Raw genomic sequence first — 13025 nt, forward strand, 5'->3', positions numbered from 1 at the left:
GAGAAATGTGCAGTTGTGAACTGCCAAGACGTTCCCGCCACCCTTCTGGCAGATGCATCTGGGCCGATAGGAGGACTTTCAAAACAGCAGCATGTCAAAAGACTGGTAAACCCTCGCAGCTCCCGGGAGCTGCCGATTCTTCCAAGTGCAAGAAGCATCTTTCCAATTGAACCATTTATGCCAACAGGAAGGTTGTAGCACTACCAGTGAGGTTTTTCAGCCTAATTTGCTGAATCAATACAGAGGGCTAGGGGTTGGGGACGAGCTGTTCAAATCTATTGCATTCAGCCCAAGGAAAGCATCCAATTGTCTGACCAACAAGTCTCTCCTTGCCATCAGTTCTTCCTGCTGGCAGATGGCAGAACCCCCTGACTCAGGCAGTAACTTCGCAGTGGGCCTCAGCAGGGAAAGTGAAGAAAGAGAGGAAAGGAAAGGTCATTGCCTGGCAACCACCCTCCTCTCTCCTCCTGTTTCCCATTGTGACCTAGGCACAGAGGGGGATGATGCTGATTGCCTAGCAACGCCCTCTAGGGTTACCCAACAGTGTCTGGAAACTGGCAGGAGGACTGTGGTCAGGGATAAGCATTATATTACTTCTGGTAAAACCCTAAAAGTTACATCAATAACTCTAGGAATCACTGGCAACTAGAGTTGCCAGGCGACCTCTAGTGCCTGGAGGAGAATGGGTAGGAGTAGGGTTGCCAGATTCATGTTGGGAAACTCCTGGATATTTGGGAACATAGTTTGGGGAGGGCGGGCAGCTCAGTGGGGTGCATCGTCATAGATTCCACCCTATGAACCATCCATTATCTCCAGTGGTACTGATCTCTGTAGTCTGGAGATGAGCTGTAATTCTTGGGGAACCACAAGTCCCTCCTGGAATTTGGCCTCCCTAGTTATAGTGTTTTCAACAATTCCTAGAGTTAGCCTATGCTACTTCCAGGTTTTCATCAGTAACATGATGCCATAACTGGTGTCTCAAGTTCAGGTGTTATTTTTGCTCCTGACATTGCTCAGAACAGGGCAGGGGGATTCCCTACCTCGACCAGGGCTTGGCAGCCCTAACTTCCGTACCTCCAGCTAGGCTCTTGCTCCCTCCCTAAAGTTAGCTAGATGTTTACAGTGCCAAAGATGCAGACCAGCTGAAAATGGAGCTTGCAGCACCAATATTGACCTTGTCTCCTGAAAGTACATAAGCTAATCAAAGAAACTGAAGGCACAGAGGGTGTCCAGCAGAATTAGGGTTGCCAGCCTCAAGGTGGTGCTGGGGGATCTCCTGGAATTATAATTCTTCCCCAGACTAAACAGATCAGTTCCCAAAATTATAGTTTCTCCATAGTATGGAGATCAGTTTCCCTAGAGAAAATGGCTGCCTTGAGGTCAAATTCCACGGCATTGTATCCCTGTGTTATCCCTCCTCTCCCCAAATCCCATCCTACCTAAGTCCCATCTACAAATCTTCAAGAATTTACCAGCTCAGAGTTGGCAACCCTAAGTAGGAGAGGATGGTGGACAGCAGTGAAATAGAGGTCAACCAGGAAGGGAGCAGAACAAGAACTTCTGTTGATTCACACCGTCCGGAAGACCCAGCTCTAGCACAGCTCCTGCCTGCCCTGGCCAGGAAGTCAGATGTCCCGACATGCCGCTAGCCTCCTGGGACTTCCTGGGAGAGCCAGGGGTCATGGCCAGATGCAAAGACAACAACAGCAAGATTGTGCACCAGTTGTTGCAAGGCCAAGTGGCTGTGCACTTGACTGGGAACCTCAGGGTGGTATGGGGTCTCCCTGACCCCAGCACTGTCAGGACACACATTTCAGGTCAGGAAAAGGGGAAAGGGAGGCAGGAACAGGCAACCTGAGAGCTCTCAGTGGCTCCTCCCAAGACTTTGTGCTATGCATATGAATCTGGGAGGCTGGAATGGCTCACAGCAGCAGCACAGAGATGACAGCAAGGCAGGAAGCATGATGGACAATGGCTCACCAGTAGGAGTGGCTGCCCTGGCTTCTGGCCTACAGGAGGCAGTTGGGGTTGGAAACAGAGATGGTAGGGCAGGAACAGAGTGGGGTTGAGTAACCTTGCCTAGGACAGAAGAAGGGGGAGCAGAGAGGGGAATAGACAGGGAGATAAAAGCACGGACAACACAAGGGGGGGTAGCCAGAAGAAGGTGGGTGAAGGAGAACTGAGGAGTGAAGGAACAGGTGAGAGATGGTGCAGGGGAGATGAAAAAGGAGGGAGAGGAGGAAGAAAGAGGACCCCGGAGTATTGGCCCCCTATAAAGGGCAATTGAAGAGACAGGGGAGTAGGGCAGTTGCCCTGAAGGGGCAAGTGGGGACAGTGATGAGATGTCAAGTAGCTCAGCAGACAGTGTTGTTGAAGGGCCTGGTGCCCAGTGTCCGCCATCAAGTGTATCCCTCCTCCCTACACCAATAAACAAGGAAGTCCCCAGGGGCCTATGCACACAAGCTTAGGTGTCTGTGCATTCCGTGGTCATCCCCTCAGCAGCAGTGAGACCAGCCTTGACCCTCTACCCTGCCAATCCAGAGGGGAGCACCCTGCTTGTCTGGCACACACATTATGGAGAACATGGCTGGGGTCTGAGGTCCTCACCCTGTGACCTGTGTAAAAGTCGCATGTGAAATGCTAGCTCTCCTCAGTTCCCATTTATTCAATGTCCAATTTGGAATTCCCTCTGCACCATCTTCCTGACCTGGAGTGGTCTGGGGATACATTGGCTGTTGGGAAAAAAAACATAAATATATACTAGGACATTCATGGGACCGTTTCATATCCACAAAATGGCACAGGGGATATCTGAAGCCCTTCATTCATGCATGCTGAAGACTGAAGAGCCCCGATCATTCATGTGAGGCTGATACACTGTGAATACATGAAGTGGGGACCCCAAACCCAACCCATGTATTTTGAAATGTGTGAAGAGGGTTACTATGAAACTGCAGGAACCAGCTGTGAATTGAGGAAACCAGCAGCAGTTGTTATAGTTTTCTCTGATTCTCTAGCTTCTTGAATGCTGGGGGACAATAACAGGCTTCCCCTTTAAATAAGACATTAAAAGGCAATAATTTGCAGCACTGTAGCGTCTGTGGGATTCACCTCCCCCTTCTCTACTCCCCCCCCCCCTTTTACCTAGCGAAGTGCAAAAATATGCAGTTCCTGTCTTCAAAGCAAACAACTCCAAGGAAATAAGCAGAGTTGGAGGCCAGAAGATGTACAATTATAAACATCTCCTGCTGCGTATGTCATGCCTCCAGGTTTTGTGAGTGCCTTTTAACTTCTCTGTTTTAATCACTGGTCAGAGAAAGCCAGAAATAGAGAGACATGCTCCGTCAACAATGAAATAAGATTGCTGCTGTCATGTCTGATAGGATGACCTCACTGCCTTGAATTCTGTTTTTCAAAGTAAGTTAAGAGAAAGTCAGAACCTACCATGAAAAGCACCTGAAGAATATCCTGGTCACTGAGGACTGGAGAGATAGTGGGAGGGAAAGTTGTCTGTGCAGCAAGAATATCGACCTATATTAATGCCATCAAGTCACAACTGACTTACAGCGAGTCAGTTTCAAGGCAATTGAGAAGATGAGGTAGTTGGCCATTGCCTTCCTTTGCAAAGTCTCCCTTGGTGGCCTTCCATCCAGGTACCCACCTTGCTTAGCTCCTGAGATCTGATGATGTCATGCCATCTTCTTCCTTGGCAGATCTATCGAAGCTAATATAAATGAAATAGCCTGGACAGACTTTTGTCAATCTCAAGGAGCAAAGAGGTTTCCACACAAGAAAGCACCCCCCAAAGCATGCATGCCCTAGATTGTTCAGGGCTTTAGAGGTGAGCAAAGCAATGAATTGTGCTAAAAGCAGATCATCTTGCCTCAAGCTGTTGTTTTGTAAAGGCAACTTGGTCACCAATGAGGCATTTCCAAAGTACCAGGAGGGAGGGGGGCTGTTTGTTGTGCACGGAGAGACTGAAAAAAACAACTCTCCCCTCCCCCCAAAAATGGAGGAAGGGTTTCCTGGCTGAGTTAACCAGCCAGATCTTCAGAATCAATTATTTTCATCCATGCAACACCTGGGAGCCTTGGCAATTACCGTCTACCCAAATTAGGGCTGTGATCTTCGTGGAACCAGGGGTGTTTCTTTAAAACCAAAAACAAACACAGGCCCAAGGCTGCATTATTGATTGCCGTTATTAGCATCTCATTCCAGAGAGGGGCCGCATCATTTAAACCGTCCCATTAAGAAACCAAGGGTGTTTTCTTTTTTTCTGTTCTTTTTTTCTGCTCCAAAGCAGGGCATCCGTGCAATTATTGTGCCGAGTGGGAGGTAGAAATGTAATTATGTAAGCTAACTAAATTAAAAAGCTTGCATGGTTCGTTGTAGTTCATTTTTGGTCAGCATCTTGGATCAGCGGCTGTTGCCAACTCTCTTTTCCCATTAAAACGGGTTGATTGCGTTAAGTCTGGGTAAGCAGACTGTTCCAAGGGTTTGTAAGGGATGGTCTGATCCCCCCCCCCCCAGCTCGATCCTGGTTGGCAGTTCGTCATTCTGTCTAGTCCAGTGGATTTACCCCCAAAGGCTTTCTGTCAAAGTTTGAGGATGTTCTCCAATATCTATCAATATAAGGTTCCCTGTGCAAAGAAGCACAGTGATTCTTGGAAGCTCAAGTAGAGTTCTAATATGCAAATTGGGTGGGGGAAATCTTTGATGTGATATAATCTTACAATTACATTGGAGAATCATCATCCAGCATGGTGTAGTGTTTAAGAGCCGCTGCCTCTAATCTGGGGAAATGGGCTTGATTCCCTCCTCCACCACATGCAGCCAGTTGGGTGACCTTAGGCTAGTTATAGTTCTCTTAGGGCTCTTGAAGAGCAGAGCAGTCCCACCTACCTCACATGGTGTCTGTTGTGGGGAGAAGAAGGTTAAGCGATTGTAAGCTGCTTTGAGACTCCTTTGCATAGTGAAAAGCAGGGTGTAAAAAACACCTCTCCTGCTGCTGCTGCTGCTGCTGGTGGTGGTGGTGGTTTCCAATGTGGTATTCCAAATTCCCAATGCATTGTGGACAGGCCCATGTCCATAGAATCATAGAATCATAGATTTGGAAGGGACCTTATGGGTCATTTATTCTAACCCCCTGCACTATTCAGGACCCTCACAGCCCTGTCACCCATCCATTGTAACCTGCCACCCCCTTGAACCTTCACAGAATCCAATTTATAATGGCCGGGAAGCAGCCCTCTCATCCACCAGTTACTCTCTGCTGCCCACTTGCCCACTTCTAAGTGTGATAAGAAGGAATAAAAAGCTAGAGCTCTCAGAATTCACATCAGCAACGCAGTCCCCAGGTGTATTTTAAAGCCCTCGTTACAAAGAGTCGGAAAATCAGGGAAATCTCTGAGCGTTCACAAATCCTCTTGGAGTTTGTTGTCTCTCTCTACCCCATCCCCAATCAATATTTAGTAATTTGGGGAAAATGTGAGATAGGGAGGAAAGGAGGAGAACTGGCAGACAAGAGGGCTAGGGATACTGGAGTCCACCAGAGTTGCTCTTTCTGTGTTTTGTAGAGTGGGGCGTGTGAAGGGTGATCTGAGATTTCACTCCAAGAGTTATCCAAAAAGGCTCTGAAATACTCATCTATCTCTTTGTCAGCAGGGGTCAAGTGGAAGAGGGATGACAAGTTATATCCAGACAAGACAGAGGTGATGCTGGTCTGTAAGGGCGTGGTATTTGAAGGTGCAGCATTGCTTCCTTTTGATGAGGACCATTATTTGGGATTGACAAAATTAAGAGTTTGGAAGTGTTCTCAGACCCTTCTCTGGAGATGGAGAGACAGATTAATCCAGTAGCTAAAAGCACATTTCACTACTTACATTTGAACAGGAAAATGACCTGTTTTTTAAGTCTTGTGTTGGTCTGGTAGCCTCCAGGCTGGGCTGTTGTAATGTACCCTCCATGGAACTGCCCTTGCAGATGGTCTGGAAATTTCAGTGAAGGCAAAATATTGCATGCCATTTGCTGAAAGAAGTTAGCCTTCATTTACCTATTACACCAGTTCAGGATGTTGGTTATGAACCACAACACGCTTGATGGTCTAAGACTAAGACCCCTTCAAGTCCACCTGTTTCAACATTACTATTGCCAGAATTTGAATATACAGACAGAGCAGAGAACGAGGCCGCTTAAAAAATAAAATAGTTTTGATTCAGAAGAGAAACAACTAAGTATAAAAAGGGAGAGACATACAGTCTAGCTAACTGTCATTGTAGTCATTCTTCTGTTGTTCAACTGCTGTTCTGGAGGCAAGCAGGGAGGAAGTGTGTGCCCGAAATAGGAAGTCTCCTATTGAGTCCATCAGGACATTGGAGGAGATAATTTGAAAATCATCAGGAAGTTCATATCCTATTTATTCTAAATATGCATATTCTCCACTGCTTCCTGCAGGACATCCTTTAGATTCTGCTCAGTTATGCAGATCTTGCCTATTCCAACATTTACTCTAGAGTAGCACCTTCAATCATCATACCAAGACCTACTTATTGTGTATATCAGAATCAGCCCACTTCACAACTTTGTCAGTGGTGGCTCCTGTGTTGTGAAATGGCCTTCCTGCTCAAATCAGGAAGGCCTTTCCTTATATTAACATTTTTATGGCAATGCAAATCCACATAATTTAAATGGGCCTGCCCAGAGATAAATACGTCCGTGTCATCTGAAGTAGTTTGAACTGTGGAACACGTAGGTTTGTTCTGTTTTATTTTGGCGTGTTCTGAAAACCCACCTTGACTCATCTTTAGGGGAAAGGCAGGCTTAACCAAAAAGGATGGAACAGAAAAGTTTTTTTCTCAGTCATAATATTTTTATTGGCATAAAAGGAACAAGCAAATAATAGATAAACAAACCAACACATTAAAATAAAATCCCTTTGTTAACATTCACCATTAAAGATTGTCTAACCGCATTGGCTATTTCTTAGGCATTTTTTAAAAATAAGCATATTTTGTGTTAAGCACCATTAAGTCACTTCCAATTTATGAATTAATGTCCCCCAAAATGTTCCACCCTTAACAGCTTTGCTCATGTCTTGCAAATGGAGGGGCGTGGCTTCTGTTATAGGATCAACTTATCTCATGTTGAGTTTTCCTCTTTTCAGTTTCCATCTTGAACGTATTTTAACACAAATGTTTGAGCTAACTCCTGAGAGTGACAATCATTTTAGAGGGAGTTTGTGGTTGTTTTGATTTGAATTGAAATAATCTTACATTTTAATTCTCCCAGCCCCATTTCTCTGCTCTCAAAATATTCAATCGGATCTGATAGAACAAGGTTCTTCATTTTTGATGAAAAATGGAAGTCCAGGGAATAACTGTAGAGGTCATTCTTTAAAAGGGGACACATTTCCACTATATCACAAATATAACTGGTACATTTCCACTGCTGGGTTAAATGCCTTTTCGTTTGGCTCAGGCTTCTGCTGAGTGTCACTTCTCCACTTGCCCCTGTTTGAATGCACTTTTTGTTTTGTTTTGTTTTGTTTAATGTTGTCTTTGCCTCACTTGATATACTGCTCAGCAATTGTTTTTTTTCTGGTTTATACTGCCATTGTTTTTAATCTGGCTTTTGGTAATGCTGCTAATTGGCTTTTAAGGAGATTTGTGGTTACTTTGTGTTACCATCTCCAACTGCTGTATGTTTATTTTTATTGTTCTAAGTTCTTTATTACAGCTGTTATGATTTATTGTTTGGGGAATGGCACTCTGTGGATTCTGGCAGGGCAGACTGTTTTTAGTTTATTTTCCCCATCCAATCCCAGCTGATTTATGGTGACCTCGTGGGATTTCCAAGGCAAGAGATGTTCAGAGGTGGTTTGCCATTGCCTGCCTCCATGTCACAGCCCAGGTATTCCTTGGAGGTCACAATTCCAGATACTGACTGTGTCCAACCCTGCAGAGTTTTCTGAGATCTGGGCTATCCTGGATTACTTAGCTCAGGGAATAAATGCATGGAATTTCCAAAATCAAATATGTGTGAACAGATCCTCACAGAGATTAGGAAGAGAGTAATGGTTGCTACCTCATATCCTGCAGCCCACAGCTGTGTTGGTCACTTCTTCCACTTTTTATCTCCGTCTTGTTCATGCCACAGGATTGGAGTTTTCGGAATATAAATTAGGGAAATATTTATTTCTCATCTGGCAAGTGTGTAGTATAGTCAGGAGATCTTAGGGTTGTTTGGGAGCCAGGCAAGATATGTTTGAAGGTGGTTTGCTATTGCCTGCCTCTGTGTCATGACCCCTAGAGTCCCTTGTCTCCCATCCAAATACTAGCCAGGGTCAACTCTGCTTAGCTTCCAAGATCTAGGCCAACCAGGTCAGGGACATCAATTAGCTTACACATGCATTACACATTATCAATGTAGAGAAAAGCCCACCTTCCATTAATTTCATCCAATTCCAGCTTGGTATTTGGCCCATAAACAGCAATGTCCTTTTTGATGCTAACAAGAACCAGCTTTCACTCAGCACATGGCTTTTACTCTGTTTTCCATGGTGATGGGCCAGTATGAACACTGCCATTTTATCAAGGAAGTTGGGCAGTGATGCTGTGTATTCTTGGTGCTGGTGGGGCAATAGTGGGAAAGATTCTGGAGTTATGGCCTTGTTGGTGGACCTCCTGATGGCACCTGAGTCCTGGCCATTGTGTGATACTGAGTGTTGGACAGGATGGGCCATTGGCTGGATCCAACATGGCTTCTCTTATGTTCATAAGATTAATAATGGCTGGTCTAAGGCCACTTCAAGAGTTCATAGGCTAAGCTGAGATGTGAATGGCCACCTTTTGCCTGGCCTCACTCTAGGGATGTCAATCTCCAGGTGGGATCTAGGGATCACCAGTTTTTATATCTCCAGGTGACAGAGATCAGTTCTTCTGGAGAAAATGGCTGCTTTGGAGGGTGTACTCCATAGTATTAAACTACATTGAGGTCCATCCCTATCCCAAATCCCACCCACTCCCAAAATCTCTATGTAGTTTCCCAACCCATTGTTGGCAATCCTACCGCAGTCCTATGCTACAGACCAAAAGCCAGTGTGGTATCATGATTAGAGTGATGAGATCCCCAGTCTTAGCAATCTGTGAGAATCCACAAATGCTCCCAAAAACCAGACTTCATTTAGGGAAAGAAAGTACTTTATTGAATCATCAATCAGGTCATAACAGGGGCCATGCTAAGACTGGGGAACATACACCAACACCCCCCTTATCAACCCAAAGATCTCAGCCCCTCCCAGCACCAAACAGTTTAGACACAAATAGCCCATGTTGATGAAACAGGCACCCAGGCTCCAATGTCTCCATGATTGCTTCCAGGGCAGAGTGTATGTTTTTCACATTTAAGATCCAGTACTGGATGGAGTTGGTTACTGGACCAAAGACATAACACTACAGGGTCATGGGAGCCCACATGCCAAGAAAGTGCCACTAAACAGCTTGCATGGCAATGGCAGTAAATGATAAAACAGGAAACAACAATCAGGACATATGGCCAAATATCAGAGAGGGGTTTGACAGAGACTCAGGTTTGAACCTTTGCTCTCCTGTGGAAGTTTGCTGGATGAACTTGGGCCAGTCAAACACTCTCAGCTTAACTTATCTCACAGGCTTGCAGTGAGGATGAAACAGGAGAGGGGAACATGCTGCTTTGGGCCCCCAGTGGAGATAAAGGCCAGGTATAAATGAAGAAAACAACCTGGGGAACTTTCCCTCACATGGCGAGAAGCAGCACAATAGCATGGCCACTTAAACTCTCTGCAGAACAGCCCTCCTCTCTTTGAATTTACTGTGGGTCAAAATGGAATTGCTTTGGCACAGGTTCCACATTCCTCAAAGGGGGAGGGGAGAAATGGATTGCTGGGGAAACAGGAATTAAGAATATTTCTCTTAACAATGCTGGTGGCTTTGATAGCCAAATGGCCTATTTAGGGTTCTTTTGCATAGCCCCCAATTAATCACACTGAGAGAAAAACCTTTTCTTATATTTTTACTGCAGAAGAAATATGGACACAGGGGAGTTCGCAAATCTGCAAAGAGAACAATAGGATTACATCATGTTAGATAACCTTTCCTTGAAGGCTGGGGAAAATTATGCCCCTTGCAGGATGAGCCAATAGCCTGGGGTCTCTCCCTCCCCACTTATGCCAGCCTTCCAGGAACAGCTGACAGGTCCAAAAAGCTGCTTGCATGCTTTCCCCCACAACCTCCAATTGTTTACATAAGCAGTAGTGAAACGCTCTTCTTCCATTTCTCTAGCCTTGAGAACAGGACAGTTTGACACCAGCTATAACATAAACTTTCCTAATGTGAGAGAGCTTATCAAAAACTACATTCATGAGAGGAGCAGTCCATTTTCTTTGTCAGGAAAGAACCAGAGACTTGAACCAGGACAGGCCAGTATGTAGAACAATCATTTTCTTGACCATCAGGCCATCAGCCTTCAAGGTCAAGGTGCCAGTGAGAAGCTGAACAGCATGTGGGGGCAGTGAACAAATTACTGACAGGGCATTGGCTTGGTATGGGCACTTGCCCCATGATGAATCAGATCCTTGGTCCATAAAAGTCAGTATTGTTTACTCAAACTGGTTGGTGCCCTCTAGGTTTTCATACAGAGGTCTTTTTCAACACCTAATCACTGATTCTTCTAAATGGGTGTGCTGGGGATTAAACCTGGAAACTTCTGCATGCCAAACAGAGGCTGTGAGGACAGGCCAGCTCACATGTAATTCCCCAGCACAAATACATAACACCACAAACTCAAACAGCATGATGTGGAGCCCTACCATAAATTGTCAAGCCTTCCCCAGATGGATTTGTGATAACATCAAATTGCCTAGTCTATTCCTGCCCCGGTCACACCAAAGCAACACTGGGCCAAATGGTCAGGGCTACACATCTTTTCTATTGCTTGGCTACTGACACATCAAAAGATGCCTCCCTGGTTATAGATGGAAATGGTTTCTTAGACTGGGAGCCTCATTCTCGCAGATCCTAATTTCCATCCAGAGGGACTCTGCGGGTGCGTAAGGTACTTTAAAAGAGAATTAGAACTAGCCTGAACCTCATCTGTCTCCCAGCTCTAGTGGAAGGTGGAGATAGACAGGGCCACCCTTCGCTTTCTGTCTGAGGGAGAATGCTTGTACTCGAAAGCTCACGCCTTGAATAAATCTTTGTTGGTCTTAAAGGTGCCACTGGACTCTGATTTTGTTGTGCTACTACTGACCGAAACGGCTACCCACTTGAATCTGTCATACAGTTTATCTGTTTTGATTCTCTGGTTTTATGTATCTCTGGAATGTTTTCAAATAGATCTTCTTTCCTTTTTCAGCCATTTCTCCTCATTGTGTTTATTGACTCTCTGCAATTGGTAGGACCCACGAAGATTTGAATGAGACCCCCCACCCCCACCAAAAAAACACACCTCCCTCACAGAGGCTTTTCCACTGAGCCACAGCCCAATAACCTCGTGCTTGACTAAGTCTTCTCTACCATCTTGTTGGATTCTGTTCTGTTTCCATCAGTGCTACTCTTATGTATCTTTTAAAAGGAAAAAAACCTTAGAGCATTTGAAAGATCCTGCTTGGACAAAACATCTGAGGAATTTCAAGGAGAAGGGCAAAGAATGTTGCATACAGAAGCCAAATTTCTCAGTGGAAATCTAATATTCTCCACAAAGTCTTTTCTTGGAAAATGCATAAAGCTTCTTGGTTCTGAGTAATGCAGTCTTTGCCTCATACATTGTTCCTTGGGACTTCTTTGAGAAGCATTCATGTGGCAGAAAACATTATGCTGAAATTGGCCCTTGGTCATACCACCTTCCACTCTATTATGCATCTGATGAACCTGCACGATATAATGGTGCAGAAGAAAAAATGTTTTGTTTTTTTTAATTTTGTTAGTGGTTTAAGGAGCCCATCAATGGCTTCTGGCAACCTACAAAATATTTATTTTTCTATTTTTTTTCCTGTGAATAGCCTTTGAACTGACACCCTGTCCATTCAGGAAAGACTGATTTGCTACATCAGCGTTGGAGGCATGGAGAAGGAAGTTAATTCGCAAAAGCAGAAATCTACACTTATACTGGTGACTTTAAAAGCTGGCTCTTCAAATATCACCATTCCACAGGTTAAAGTCTCACATCTATAACTACACTGAACCCCTCAGTATATGCACCACATCAACATGTGAATATACTTGGCATGAGAAAGGAAACTGAAATGTATGTCCAATGCAAAAAAATTTCTACAGGTTTCTTAGCCTTGGTCACCCACTGTAGATGCTCATTTGTAAAACAAAGCTGTGAGTGAAATGCTTAGAGCAGGTAAAACCTTTCCAAATTCCATTAGCTGCTGAAATAAAATTGAGCATCCAGATGAAACCTGCACTGCACAAGCATTTAACTTTTCACCCAGGCACCCAATTGACTCCTGTATCATATGTATTTTGTGAATGCCTTACTAAAGCATAGTCCTGATGGGCTCATATATCTCTTTGTAGGCACCAGTGTCTTTGTTTTGGGATCCCCCCTCCCCTTTCTTTTGCATCAAACTGTTCAGCAGATCATGTAACATAAGCATTTAAAAGAGGCAGTCCCTGAATTGGGGAACTGCAGTATCAAATCCCAATCGATGATAAAATTTGTGGAATCCCAAATTAAAAGCAAACTATGGTCCATTGTGGGTATGACAGCTCAAATGGCCAATTAATTCCGTCCACAGAAAAATTTGAAGACCGTTTGGATACTCCACCTCTTGAGGAATATCCAGTAACTTTTGAGGGACATCAAATCAGTTTTAAAATGGGCAGTAGCATTTGTCAGAGGGAAGATGGCATGGTGTAGGCCAGCCATTAGATCTTGGAAGGTAAGCAAGCAGGGTTGATAAGTAGTGATGTTTAAGAGCTAAGTAGCGAAGTGTAAGATCTTCACCTCCAACCAAGGAGAGCTTCTGCTGGTGTGAGTAGACA

General features: G+C 44.7%; 1 long non-coding RNA gene across 3 annotated transcripts; it reads left to right on the top strand.

Annotated features, from left to right (window-relative positions):
* The first annotated feature begins 520 nt into the window (after positions 1–520).
* Positions 521–12259, top strand: LOC143842682 (uncharacterized). Of its 3 annotated transcripts, none has more exons than XR_013233283.1 (3): positions 521–599; positions 3149–3274; positions 12035–12259. It is a non-coding gene; the product is annotated as an uncharacterized LOC143842682 (long non-coding RNA). The 3 variants fall into 3 exon arrangements; XR_013233282.1 differs by lacking the exon at positions 12035–12259 and adding an exon at positions 11389–11519; XR_013233281.1 differs by lacking the exon at positions 12035–12259 and adding an exon at positions 5665–5795.
* The last annotated feature ends 766 nt before the right edge of the window (positions 12260–13025 follow it).

Source organism: Paroedura picta, chromosome 8 (assembly GCF_049243985.1).
Source record: "Paroedura picta isolate Pp20150507F chromosome 8, Ppicta_v3.0, whole genome shotgun sequence".
NCBI lineage: Eukaryota > Metazoa > Chordata > Lepidosauria > Squamata > Gekkonidae > Paroedura > Paroedura picta.